This window comes from Nannospalax galili, unplaced genomic scaffold (genome assembly GCF_000622305.1).
Source record: "Nannospalax galili isolate Female #2095 unplaced genomic scaffold, S.galili_v1.0 scaffold41, whole genome shotgun sequence".
In the NCBI taxonomy this organism is placed as follows: domain Eukaryota; kingdom Metazoa; phylum Chordata; class Mammalia; order Rodentia; family Spalacidae; genus Nannospalax; species Nannospalax galili.
The window spans coordinates 3,107,284-3,120,672 of NW_008344991.1; positions in this window are offsets into that span (position 1 = coordinate 3,107,284).

Sequence of the window (13,389 nt, forward strand, 5' to 3'; positions counted from 1 at the left end):
TCCTTCTCAGCCTATGTCTTCTCATACTGGCCTGGATGCTGTGGGTAATAATGTTGTACTGTAGCAGGTTTCGTCATTCATTTCTACCTTCATGCATGCAGAGCTTTTAAGACAAAAATTTCCCTCAAAGATCTATCTCACTGTGTCTCACAATTTCAGTAAGAAACTTTCATTATTGCTCAGCTCCAAATGATTTGCCTCCGGCAACACCTGAGCCACCATGCTGCAATCTAAGACCCTTTCCCTCACTCCCTTGGGCACCTCAGACCCCGTCTGCCTCCCCCGGGACCCCCACGCTACTCATCTGTAGAGATCTTCCCTTCTCCCTCAGGCACCCTGCCTGCCTTACCAGGGCTTTCACCGCTTATGTTGAAGGACTCACACTTTACATGTAGAACCCTCGCCCTCTCCTCCTTCCAACACTCTAGCCCTACAAACCCAGGACTCCCTCCCACATTGTTTTACGGGAGTCCACTTCTCGCTTCTTAGGTTGATCCTTCTCTTTCCCCTTCCTCGACCACTCTAACTCCATCTTCTGAGGATATGCAGGGATTGACGGCTCCCTCTGTGGATAGAGTGAACACCCACCCCTTCACCTGGCATTCAGATCCCACCATCCCAGTACCCTCTGGGAGGGACTGCTTCTAGGTCAGGTAGAGCCCTCAGTTATCCTGTCCTTCCGTACCCCACCCCTGCCACCTGGAAACCGGCACAGAACACCCACTCATTCCACACATAGTGATCTCACTTCCTCATCCTTCTGGAACTCTAACCTTGCCCCTGTAGGACTTATGTGGAGTATCTGCCTGTGTCAGAGGAAGTGGCTTCATATACCTACTTCTTGGCATATTAACTCTCTCATTTTGGAACATGCACCGATCACCTGTTTGCTTTCAGTGTCAGTGGCCAGTCCCCTCCATCCCCACTGGCACCAAAACTTCTGTATATTAGGGTCTTTGTGGAGCCCTCCAAATTCCCTTAATCAGAGGCTATACCTCCATTACTTCAATCACTCTGTCCCCTCTAAGTTTGTATCCACTTGAGCTCTACCCACTTCTTAGCTCAGAAACCAAATGCCACATGTATGTTCAACACCCAAACTCTTGTCATCTCAAGAACTGCTTCTGAGCTGCTGCCTGATCACCAGATCAGAGGCCACAAACTACTAACCTTTTAATATGCTTTCCTCCCTGCTAATCTGCCTCAAGCTCCCACTGGTGAGGTCAGAGGCCATGGGCTCCCTAGTTGAACTGGAATCAGCTCAGCTACCCACTCATAAATCAGCACCAAATGGTTTCAAGACCAAGCTTTAAGTAGTTCCTGCTGATTCAGAATCAGCCAAGTTGGAGTAACAATGAATGCAGATTCAAATGCCCAGTTAACCAAGGAGTGGTGGGCAAAAACTCATATTAAAAGACACAGTTGATGACTTACCTCCTGATGCCAAGGTCCTATGGCAAAAATACAAACAATATGAAAAATCAAGGTAAATTTTCCCTCAAAAAATCATCATAGTAATTATAATAAATGAGACCAACTTAGACAAAACTCAAGATGCAGAATTCAAAAGAGCTATTTTAAATATGTCCAAGTGATTCAAAGTATTAAAAAAAATGAAAAACACTTAAAAGAAATGAAAGAGGACAGAAATACACTTTTGTTTGAAGTCTAAGAAAACAAAAGCAGTTGAAATAAAATAAAGATAATTCAGAACATGAAAATAGAACTCAATAAAGAGATAGAAATAATGAAGAAAATCCCAAACTGAAATGAGGCTGGAAATGAAAATTTCAGTAAGTTTAATAAAATGCACAACAGGCATGGTGGCACATAGCTTTAATCCCAGCACTTGGGAGGCAGAGGCAGGCAGAACTCTGTGAGATAGAGGCCAATCTGATCTTCATAGCAAATTCCAGGCCAGCTGTGACTACAACCTTATCTCTCTCTCTCTCTCTCTCCACACACACACACACACACACACACACACACACACACAAGATCTCAAAAGCATGCACAGTGGAAATCCTCACCCCCACACTGGATCGTGCAGGAGAAGAAGAATAAAGAGGAATAACTGGTGCAGGAACTGAATCATTCAGGCACAGAAAAATGATCATTTTTAATGCACAAATAGAATGTGAAGGGTACATGAAAAGACCAAATTTATGAAATGTAAGCATCTAAGAAAGAGAATAATTCCATGTCAAAAGTATAGAAAATATTTTCAGTAAAATAAGAGAAGAAAATTTCCCAAATCTAGGGAAAGAGATGACTATAAGAGGCACACGTGAACACCAAGTAGCCAGAAATGAAACTCCTCACACTGTACTATAGTCAAAATAACGAAAATAAAGAACAAAGAAAAGCTATTAAATGCTGCAAGAGAGAAGGCCAAGACTCACACAAAGGCAGGCACATCAAAATAACAGCCATTGTGTGTGTGTGTGTGTGTGTGTGTGTGTGTGTGTGTGTGTGTGGTGCATACTCAAACTTTATTTATAGTAGAGATATTCAAAAGTTGAACACCTACAAGTTTGAAACATTGAACATTGGTACTGTCTTAAAAGTTACATGCCACTTCTTCCACTGACTTCTTAGATTCTTTTTTTCTTTCCTTAGTAAAAGCAGATATTTTAAAATATATTATGAAACAAGCTCTACACTGAATTGTTTACATGTATTCATTCATTTGACAATAACTCTGAAAGATAATAGCAAGATTTAGGACTTGTACTCTTATCCTCAATTCTGTAAGATTCTGGTGGAAAAGAGAAGATGATCCTAAAATATTGGTTCATATATCTTGAGAATTCTTCTTTTCTGATAAGATACTGTTTCTTTTTTTTTAACGTACTTTTTCTTCTTCTTTTATTTACTTATTTTTATAGAGTTAACAGCTACTCTAACATTCTCCCCTCTGAAGAGATAACCTTAAAAACTTTTAAGGATTCAATAAAAGCTTCCAAATACTTTCGACATTTTTGGACCTTTGGAAAGCAGTATGTTGCTAAGAGGCCCAAAGACATTGTGAGTTTTAGCCAAGAAACAGGCTACTTTTTTTTGGGGTCTTTTTTCCCTAATTGCCTAGCCAATTCCTACCTCCTATTCTAATAATCCTCTGAAACGGTTACCCAATTTGCGGATAGGAAATCAGGATTCAGACCACTCTGGCTGCTTCCATGCTGAACAGGGATGCAGGGTGAGGCAACTGAAGTACCCCTTCAGTGGGTCTATCTAAAAGACTCCCAAATTGCATAACTCTTATCTGTGGGAGAAAAGAAAGTCCTTAACTGGTGAATAGGAGATGTGAAGGAGAAGTAAAGGTAAAAGTAATTAACGTTACAAATTCTAGACAGGGAACCAGAAAAAAGTCAGAACAGGGCAATTTTCAAATATTCATATGAGAGTCCATTGGAATTTCTTGACAAGGGCTTCCAAAAGCATCCCTTTATTGGGTTCCCCCTCATTTTTCTTTGATCTACCAAGGCTAGACTCGAGAGTGAGGGATTCAGGATCTGCTTTCAGGTATTTTGATAGCTGTTGGAGTGGTTAGAATCAGTGTCAAATCCTTCTCAAACATAGAAATAACTGAGGGGTTGCTGAGGTGTAGGTATGACCTGAGGGTATGCACAACACAAAGCCTTTACCCAGCATGGGTCATGCCTTCTCTTCCTAGCCTTCTGCAGACTGTATACTTTAGCCCGCTTCAAATCCAGAAGACCATGTGTGATTAGGGCCAAATTACAAACAATTGGCTGGAAGAGTGGCTGGATACTCAGGTGAGGGTCCAGTGACCCTGCCTGGCCTTCTTTTAATGAATGAGCACAACTGTCAACAAGCCCAATTGTGACGATGTTTAGCGATCAGGCACAGCTGAAGTCGTGATGATGGTAGATATGTCATGGAGAAGAGACTGCTGTACAGCATCATCTTATTAAAAGGACATGGAATTTAAAAGGATTTGGTGCTAGGATCCACACATGAGGGAAAACATATGTCGTTTCTGAGTCTGTGTTATTTCACTTAGTATAGGTTTCTAGGTCCATCCATTTACCTGCAAATTTCATTATTTCATCTTTCTTTACTGCTGAATAGAACTCCATTGTGTAAAATATACCACATTTTTGTTAACCACTTGTCAGTTGAGGGCCACTTAGATTGCTTCCATCTGTTAGCTATTGTGAAAAGAGCATCAACAAACATGGTCGTTCAAATGTCTCTACAATAGGATGAGTCCTTTGGGTATATGCCAAGGAGTGGTATAACCAGGTCATATGGTAGGTTCATTTTTAGTTTTTTAAGAGTTCTCCATACTGTTTTCAGTTGGGGTTGCACAAGTTTGCAATCCCACCTTCAGTGAGTGAGCGTGCCCCTTTCTCCACATCCTCACCAGCATTTGGTATCATTTGTTCTCTTGATCCTAACCAGTCTGATTGGGGTAAGGTCATATCTTAGGGTGGTTTTAATTTGCATTCCCCTAGTTACTAATGATGTTGAACACTTTTTGAGATGTTTCTTAGCCATCTTTATTTCTTTCTTTGAGAACTCTGTTTAGATCTTTAGCCCATCTTTTCATTGGGTCATTTGGTTTCTCAATTGTTTTTTGAGTTCTTTATATGTTCTGGATGTTAAAACTGTCAGATGTGTGCTGGGCATGGTGGTACACACCTTTAATCCCAGCACTCAGGAGGCAAAGGCGGGCAGATCGTTGTGAGTTCAAGACCAGCCTGGTCTACGTATTGAGTTCAGGTCAGCTGGGACTACAGGAAGACCCTGTCTCAAAAAGACAAAAAAAAAAAAAAAAAAAAAAAAGACTGTCAGATGTGTCACAGGTGAAGATTTTTTTCCATTTTGAAGATTTCCCATTTTATCTTCACTTTTTGATTATTTCTTTTACTACTCTACAGAATCTTTTTTAGTTTAATGAGGTTCCACTTGTTGATGGCTGACCTTAATTCCTGAGCAACTTCTGTCTGATATAGAAAATCCTTTCCTACACCTGTATCTTGTAAGTTACTGCCAATATTTTCTTCCAATTGTTTCAAGGTTTCCAGTTTCACACTGAGGTCTTTGTTCCATCTGGAGTTGAATTTTGTGCAATGTTAAAAATAAAGATCTAGTTTCATTCTTCTATAGGTCGAGATCCAGTTTTGCCAGCACCATTTATTGAAGATGCTGTCTTTCCTCCATTGTGTGTTCCTGGCACCTTTGTCAAATATCAGGTGGCTGAAATTGTGTGTACTCAGGTTTGGGTCTTAAATGATGTTCCATTGATCTATGTGTCTATTTTTGTACCACTACCAGGCTGTTTTTATGAATATAGCTCTGTAGTGTACTTTGAGATCTGCTGTAGTAATCCCCCCAGCTTTGCTCTTTGTGCTGAGAGTTGCTTTGGCCATCTGGGGTCTTTTGTGCTTCCTTACAAATCTAAGGATTGTTTTTCTAATTCTGTGAAGAATGCCATGGGGATTTTGATTAAGATTGCATTGAATCTGTATATTGCTTTTGGTAGGATAGTCATTTTCACAATAGTAATTCCTCCAGTCCATGAGTATGGGAGGTCATTCCATCTCCTAGTGTCTTTCTCAATCTCTTTCTTCAGTGATTTAAAATTTTCATTGTAGAGATCTTTGGTGTCTTTAGTCAGATTTATTCCAAGACTTTTTTTTTTTTTTTTTTTTTTTTGCAGCAATTGTGAATGGGAGCATTTCCCTGTATTCTTTCTCCCATTGCTTGTTATTGGTATATGGAAAGGCTGCTTGCTAATTTTTGTAGACTGATTTTATAACCTGCCACTATACTGAAAATGTTGATCTGTTCTAGGAGTTTTCTGGTGGAACTTTTGGGATCTCTTAGGTATAGTATCATATCATCTGAAAAAAAGTGATAGTTTGACCTCTTCTTTTCCAATTAGTACTCCTTTAATTTCCTTCTCCTGTCTTACTGCTGTAGCAAGAATTTCAAGCACTATATTGAAAAGGAGTGGAGATCGTGGACATCCTTGTCTGGTCCCTGATTTTAATGGGAATGCTTCCAGTTTTTCTCGATTTAGAATGATGTTGGCTGTAGATTTGTTTTGTATATAGCTTTAATTATGTTGAGATGTGTTCCCTCCAATCCTGTTCCCTCTAGGACTTTGAACATAAAATGCATGCTGAATTTTGTCAAAAGCCTTTGCTGCATCTATTGTGATAAATATGTGGTTTTTTTTGTTTGAGTCCATTTATGTGATCAATGACATTTATTGACTTGTGTATATTGAACCATCCCTGCATCTCTGGAATAAAGCCTACTTGATCATGGTGAATGATCTTTTTGATGTACATCTCTATGTGGTTTGCAAGTATTTTGTTGAGAATTTTTGCATCTATGTTCATTAAGGATATGGGTCTATAGTTTTCTTTTTTGGTTTTGTTTTTACCCAGTTTGGATATTAGAGTGAGGTTGGCTTCATAGAAGGAATTTGGGGGTTCTCCATTTTTCTATCATTTTGAATAATTTAAGTAGTATTGGTTGGAAGTCTTCTTTAAATGTCTGGTAGAATTCTGCTGTAAATCCATCTGGGCCTGGGCTTTTTTTTAGTTGGGAGGCTTTGTATTGCTGTTGGATTTCCTGATATGTTATGGGTCTGTTTAAACTGTTGATCTCTTCTTGGTTTAACTTTGGTGATTCCCATGATTTCAGATATCTGTTCATTTCTTTTACATTTTCAAATTTAGTAAAGTATAGGTTTTTAAATATTCCCTTATAATGGCCTGGATATTTTGGATATCTCTTGTGATGTTTCTCCTTTCATCTCTAATTTTGTTGATTTGGATTTGCTCTTTCTTTCTTTCGGTTAACTGGGCCTGTCTATCTTGTTCAGCTTTTCAAAGAAGCAGCTCTTAGATTCATTGGTTCTTTGTATTGTTTTCTTTGTTTCTATTTCATTAATTTTTCCTCTGATTTTTGTCATTTCTTCTCTTCTGCTAGGACTGGGTTTCATTTGTTCTTGCCTTTCCAGTGTCTTGAGTTGCAGTGTTAGGTCATTTATTTGGGCTCTTTCTAATTTTTGAATGTAGGCATTTAGAGCTATAAACTTCCCTAGCAGGACTGCTTTTAATGTGTTCCAGATGTTGTGCTGTGTTGTATTGTCCTTTTAGTTGAATTCCAGGAATTCTTTTATTTCTTTCTTAATTTCTCCTTTGACCCACTCATTGTTTAGGAGCGTGTTGTTCAATCGCTATGAGTTTGTGTAGTGACTAGGGCTTTGTTCAGTGTTGATTTTGAGCTTTATTGCATTGTGGTCTGATAGAATGCATGGAATTATTTCAATTTATTTGAAGGGCTGCTTTTGTGGACATGTATTCTTTCAGGCTATTCATGTCATGGAAGATTTTTCTTCCCCTTTCAGCTATAATAGACATTCTGGCTGGGTAAAGTATTCTGGGCTGGCATCTATTGTCACGTAGAACTGGAAATACCTTGGTCCAGGCTCTTCTGGCTTTCATAGTTTGCATTGATAAGTCAGCTGTAATTCTGATGGGCTTTCCTTTTATGTGACTTGTTTTTCTTTGCTGCTTTCAGTATTCTCTCTTTGTTCTGTACATTTAGTGTTTTTACTATGATATGACATGGGGAGTTTCTTTTCTCATCTTGCCTATTTGGTGTTCTATGTGCTTCCTGTACTTGTATGGGGATGTCTTTCCTTAATTTCAGCACTTTCTCTTCTACAATGCTGTTTAAGATCTGGTCAACACCATTAATCTGAAATTCTTCTCCTTCCTCTAGTCTTATGATCTGTAGATTTGGTCTTTTCATGGTGTGCCACATCTCGTGCCCATTCCATTCCTGTTTTGTTTTTTTTTTTTTTAATTTTCCATAATCTTTGCTTGAATGGTACAATTTTTCAACTTTATCTTCCAATGTTGATATTCTGTTTTTTTGAGGCTTTCCCCTGTTGTTTCAAGTTGGCTTATTGAGTTTTTCATGTCCTTCTTTTCTGCCTGAGTATTCTTCAGTGTTTCTCTCTCTTTTATGAATTCATTCAGAAGTTCATCCCTCTCTTCTTTTAGCTCTTTGATTTGTTTGTTTGTGTGTTCTTCAAATTTATTGAATTCTTTGATCATGTTTATGATTGTTCTGTTAAATTCCATGTCCTGGCTTATCTCTGGGGGTTTGGCCTTGTAGAACGCTTCTACAGGATTGGTGGAATTTGGTGGGGACATAGTGTTTTGGCTTTCCATTTTATTCTTTCATTGTGATTTTGGCATGTGAATTTCTTTTGTTGTTTATGATTCCGATATGAGAATTAAGTATGCTTCTGGTTGTATTATCGGGGTGCCTAGGTCTTTTCCTTATTGGTTATGTAAAGCTGGTTGGTACATGTTTCAGGTTCTTTCAAGTTTTATTTTGGAGGGACCTCATGGCTTCAGATCAGCTAGTCAGGAGAACCTACAGAAGCCCAAGTCAGGTTCCAGTCAGGTGGACGCAGGCTTCCTTCTAAGGTTTGAACCCCACCACTTGGAGGCAGGATCTGGGCACTCTCAGGCAGTCCCCTACAATCTCAGCCCCTATGCAAGAGGGAGGTCAGAACCTGGCACTCTCTGTTGGTCTGCTGAGATTATAGCTGCTATACCTATATAATCGGAACCTCATGTTTGCAATAGAAACTGTAAAAGTCAAAAGGCCTTGATACAATATACGTTAAGTTTCAACAGATCACAGATCACAGAGTGTCATCATTGAAGGAGAAAGTAAAACATTGTATGATTAAAAAGAAAAAAAAAGGCTAAAGGAATTATGCCCCACCCCCCAAGCTGGCTCTACAGAGAATAATAGAAGGAGCACTTTGGACTGAAGAGAAGAAGAGGCATAGGCAAGAGATTATAGGAAAAAACTAATGATACCAAGACAGTTGTTACTTAAAGCAGGACTAACAAAACACCACAAAATCAATAAAATGAGAGCAATTAATACATGCCTGTCAATATATAGCTTGACTATTAAAGGCTTCAATTCCCAATGAAATGAAACAAACCTTCAGACTGGATTAAAAAACAGCATCTAACTTCCCGTTGTCTACAAGAAGCACACATCCCCTTCAGGAAGAGACACCACTTTAGAGTGAAAGAATGGGAAAAAAAAATGCATTCCAAGCAAATAAAATGAGGAAACAAACAGGAGTTGTTATTATGTTCTCTGACAAAGAGACTTCAAACCAAAACTAATCAGAAGAAACAAAAACAGTAATTTCATTATGAGCAAGTAAACACTCCACCAGGAGAACACTGAAATTCTAAACATACACATCAAACTCTAGGCATAAAATGACAGAGCAACCCCAACACCATAATAATAAGTGACTTCAGTGACCTACTTTCACCAGTGGAAAGACATCCAGACAATAACAGAGAAACATTGGAGTTAAATGATATAGATCAAATGGACCTAACAGATGTCTACAAAATATTCCATCCAAGTCCTGTAGAGTACACATTTCATTCAGCAGTCCACAGACTTTTCTTAGAGAAACAGACCACGTATTGAGACATAAAGCAAATCTCAACCATACAAGAAAATTGAAACATCTCCTTGTATTCTATAGGAACACAATGGAATAAAGCTTGAAATCCATCACAGAAGAAACTACAGAAAATAAAGAAATGCATAGAGATTAAATAATACACTACTGAATGATGAATGGGTCATTCAAAAATTAAGAAAGAAATTTTAAAAATTCCTAAAACTAAATGAACACAAGTCTAGATTTCACACAACATAGATTTCAGCTCTGAGACCTCCTTAGGATTCTGGGATCCTTCCATGCTCCAGACTTATGGTCCTGACTTCCCTTTCCTGAGACTTCCCTGTACCTTACAACCCCAGCGCAGGCCTCCTTGGGCGGCTGGGATGTTTACTCACCCCATATCTGCATATACCCGTAGACTTGCTGTGGTAAGAACCATCTGCAATCTCTGTTCTCAGGTTTGCTTGGGTGAATGGCATCCTTGTACACACCTGTGCATCCCTCCAGGTCTGTGATCCTGAGTTCATTCCCTGAGACCTCCCCATGTCACACCATCTCAATTCTTGAGTTGCTATGATCCTTGTGTGCCCCGGACCTATGAGATAACCCAGCATAATGAATCAACAAACCTGCCATCCACCCTACCATGGTGATACAGAACCATGTGGAATCACTACTGGAACATCAATTCAACAGTTGCACCTAAGAAGAGTGCTTCTTACAACCTATTTGCACATCAACATGAAGTGGCTTTAAAGCTGAATACCAAACTCCCTGAGCCATAACCTGACAAGTTGGAGATACTACAATGACACACACACACACAAAAAAAAAATCCAACAAAGATCACCTGCCCATATCAAGCAACAATACCACACAGGTTTAGATGCCTAGGTCTCATTGAAAAAACAAACAACAACAGCAAAAACCACCACGAACAAACAAGAAAATATAACTCCTCCAGAAATTAACAACCCCATTGTAATGATTCCTGAGAATGGAAAACCTAGGGGGTGCACAAAACAATAATCTCAAAATAGCAATTATAAATATGTCCAGGAAACTCAAAGAGAATATGAATAAAAGACTGAGCAAAGACCATGGAAACACAAATGAACAGTTGAATGAAAAAGAAGTAATTCAAAAATGAAATCAGAATTTAATAAAGAGGTAAAACTCTGAAGAATGAAATAAAAAATCCAGGAACTTAAAATTTTTAGAGGAAAGGAACAGTAAGGAACTGGAAGAAAAGAAGCAGAATATCAGACTTTGAAGACTGGGTTGGGGAGATGTACTGCTCATTCAAATAAAACGTCAAATATAAAATAACTCAGAAACAGAATATGCAAGGCCACTAGGACACAGAAAAAGACTGAAGCTATGAATCAATAGTATAGAAGAAGGAGAAGAAACCCAGATCAAAGGCACAGAAATTATTTTTAATAACATCATAGAAGAAAACTTCCCAAATCTAGTGAAAGAAATACTCATCAGTGTATAAGAGGCATACAGAATGCCAAATAGACAGGACGAGGAAAGAAACTTCCCATGTCACATAACAGTTAAAACACTAAACATACAGAAAACTGAAAAGATATTGAAAGCTGTTAGAAAGATCAAGTCACATATGAAGGCAGGCCCATCAGAATAACAGCTGACATTTAATGTAGATTATGAAAACCAGAAGGGGTTGGACTTATGTCCTCCAAGTCATGAAAGAACACAGATTTTATTCCAGATTACTATACCCAGCAAAATTATGAGTTGTAGTCTTAAGGAAAGAGAAAAACTTTCCATGATAAGAATGAATTTATGTCCTTGAAACTAGCTCTACAGAGACTACTTGATGGAATAATTCAGTATGAAGAGAAAATTAAACACTCTGCAAAAGCACAAAGAATAAATAAATTATCCCAGAACATTCCACCAAAAGAGGTCTAAGAAAACAGCATTAAAATATCAACATAATAGGAATTGATAAACGTTGGTGAATAATAACTCTCAATATTAATGGTCTCAACTCCTCAGTACAAATACACAGACTAACTGATTGGATGATATATCAGGATCCATGATTTGTTGCTTCCAAGAAACCCACCTCACCATCAATGACCAACACCACCTTAGGATAAAAGAATGGAAAAAGCTACTTCATGTACATGGAACTAAGAAATAAGCAGGTGTACCTATTCTAATGTCTAACGAAATAGACTACAAACTAAAGCTAGTCAGAAGAGATTGGGTAGTCACTTCATACTCATCCAAGGAAAAATTCACCAAGAATATATTACAATTTAAAAATATATGTGCTATACACAGGAACACCCAATCATAAAAGAAATTCTGTTATATGTAAAATTACACATTGACACCAACACATTAGGAACAGGTAACTTCAATACCCTACTGTCACCAATAGAGAGGTCAGCCAGACAAAAACTAAATAGAGAAATCCCAGAAATGACAGACATCAGAAACCAAATGAACCTGACAAATGTCTACAGAACATTCCACCCAAACACCAAAGAATACACTTTCTTCTCAGTACCCCAGGGAACTTTCTCCCAAACTAACCACATATTCAGACACAGAGCAAGTTTCCAAAAATTTAGTAAACTGAAATACCAAATCTTATTCTATCTGACCACAAAGAATAATACTAGCTATCAACATAAAAATAGGAAAAGTGCACAAAACTCGTGGAAACTAAATAACACACTACTACATGAAAATTATATAAAGGGAGAAAAGATCAGAGAAATTTAAATTTCCTAGAATTTAATGAAAGTGAAAACACAACATACCAAAATCTGTTGGCACGATAATGACAGTTCTAAGAAGAATGTTTATAGTAGTGAGTGCCTGTACCAGGAAATTAATTCATAAATTAATTATGAACTTGAAGCTTTAGAAAACCAGGAACAAACAACATTGAAAAAGAGCAGATATGAAAATAAATAAAATCAAGACTGAAATTAGTGAAATAGAAATGAAGAAAGCAATACAGAGAAACAATGAAACAAGGTGTTGGTTGTTTGTAAAGATTAACAACATTGACAACCTTTAGCCAATTTCCAAAAGAAAGAGGAGAGGGGACTCAAATGAATAAACCCAGAGACAAAAAGGGAAACATTGTAATGAACACTGAGGACCTCTAGAAGACCATAAGGACATAATTTAAAAATCTATATTCTACTAAACTAGAAACTCTAAATGGATAAAATTCTAGATATGTCTAGCCTACAAAACATAAATTGTAATGACATAAATAACTTCAACAAACTCATAAAAACAAATGCGATAGATGCAGTACTTAAAAATCTCCTGGCTAAAAAGAGCACAGGACCAGATGGGCACAACATAGTTCCTCATTGAAAGTTGGGTATAATTCTAGTATAAATATTCTTTGTTAGTCCATAAAATAGAAAAGGAAGGACCACTCCCAAATTCGTTCAATGAAGCCAGTATTACTCTGATACCAAAGCCAGACAAAGACCCAACAAAAAAGAAAATTGTAGACTAATCTTTCTTATGAACACAGATACACAAATCCTTAATAAAACACTTGTTAACCAAATGCAAAAAGATTATCCACCATCATCAGGTTGGCTTCATCCCAGAGATGCAGGGATGGTTCAACATACATAATCTGTAAATGTCATCCACCAAATAAACAGACTCAAGGACAGAAACCACATTATCATCTCATTAGAGTCAGAAAAGGCCTTTGACAAAATCCAACATGACTTCATGGTAAAAGTCGTGGAGAATCTAGGAATACAGAGGACATATTTTAACATAATAAAGGCCATATACAACAAGCCCACAGCCAACATCACACTAAATGGAGAAAAACCTCAAAGCATTTCCACTAAAATCAG